The sequence below is a fragment of the Cyprinodon variegatus genome, unplaced genomic scaffold (assembly GCF_000732505.1).
Source record: "Cyprinodon variegatus isolate N-32 unplaced genomic scaffold, C_variegatus-1.0 Scaffold54, whole genome shotgun sequence".
Lineage (NCBI taxonomy): Eukaryota > Metazoa > Chordata > Actinopteri > Cyprinodontiformes > Cyprinodontidae > Cyprinodon > Cyprinodon variegatus.
The window spans coordinates 757,937-759,266 of record NW_015150507.1 but is presented as its reverse complement, the minus strand read 5'-3'; positions in this window follow the sequence as shown (position 1 = coordinate 759,266).

Genomic DNA, 1,330 nt, shown 5'->3' with positions numbered 1-1,330 from the left:
AATTTTCAGTTCGGATTTTCAGAGAGCTCTCATTGGCTTTCTATTGGGGAAGTGTGGACTTCTTCGTGGTCTGGGCCAAACTGTCGGAAAATCGTAAATGCCACACAAATGAGGGTTACATTTCCTGAATCCTGACAAAAATGCCTACGTTTTGATGTAAAATTTATTTCAATTGAGTAAAAATGAGGGAGTGAGAAGAATTTGTTCGGAAAAAAACAAAACAGCTCAAAAGCTAGAGCACGCACTCTAGCAGTTGAAGAATTCCTTCCATAGACTTCCATTATAAATTTGAAAATCTTAAAATTTTCTTTTAAAGTTTGAAGCTTCACTGAAGCAAAACTATAAAAGTTAGCAAAAAGCCGAGTTAAACAGTAATAGCATAAAGATACGGAAACATTTTAAAAGTTCAATTGTGTTTCTAGCTGAAAGTATGCTGAAGTAGTTAAAGCTCAAAGATGAAGAAGTTTTAGCTGAAATGTAAGAATTCTACATGCATTTCAATGGGACAAAAAAAAGCAGAAAAAGCTGAATATCGTGAAAACTACAAAAACTACAAAAGGCTGTTTCGGAGAAACATCAAAGTGGGAATGCATTTTTTGCTGAATGAAAAGAGAAAAATTACCTAAAGAAACTGTGAGAAGGAAAAGAAGCACAAATTAGCTGAGGAAAATGTGATAGGAAGTCATCAGAATCTTCAAACTGCAGAAAACAATTGAATCATCTGAAGATTTTGTACGGTAGAATCATTTGGCAGTAAAATGGCAGAAACAAACTCATCTTAAAAGCTGCACAGCCGAACCATACATTATATCAAAAAATGTCTTGAATGTGGGCACTAGAAGGGTCTAAATGTAATGTCTCCAACGTTCTAAAGAAATTTTGAGGGGGTTCATCTACTGCCCAGAAATATTTCAGGAATGTTATGAATTAGCAGCAAACAGAACAGCACTGGCTGAAAAGTATTAAATTAGCTGAATCAGAAAAGAAATTATAAAGAAAAATTTAATCTTATCTGGTTGAAGAAAAAATGAGTAGCTCAAAGATGGGAAGTAAAATGTTGAGGAAGATGGCATTGAATAAGTATCAAAATTTTGAAATCATATGTGGAAATGTCAAGACTTGGCAAAATTATTTGAAATGATTTAAAATGTGTCGGTTGATCAGCAGAAAGAAAACAGCGTCATCCTTAGAGGATTGAAAATCCACAAACCAAAGTACAAGACTGACCATAAGAAGCACAGGAAGGACAGAGAGAGAAGCTTATAAAAAGAGAGTTAATAAAACTTAAGGAGCTGAATTTATCAAAAAATCTAACCTGCATGTTTTGAGC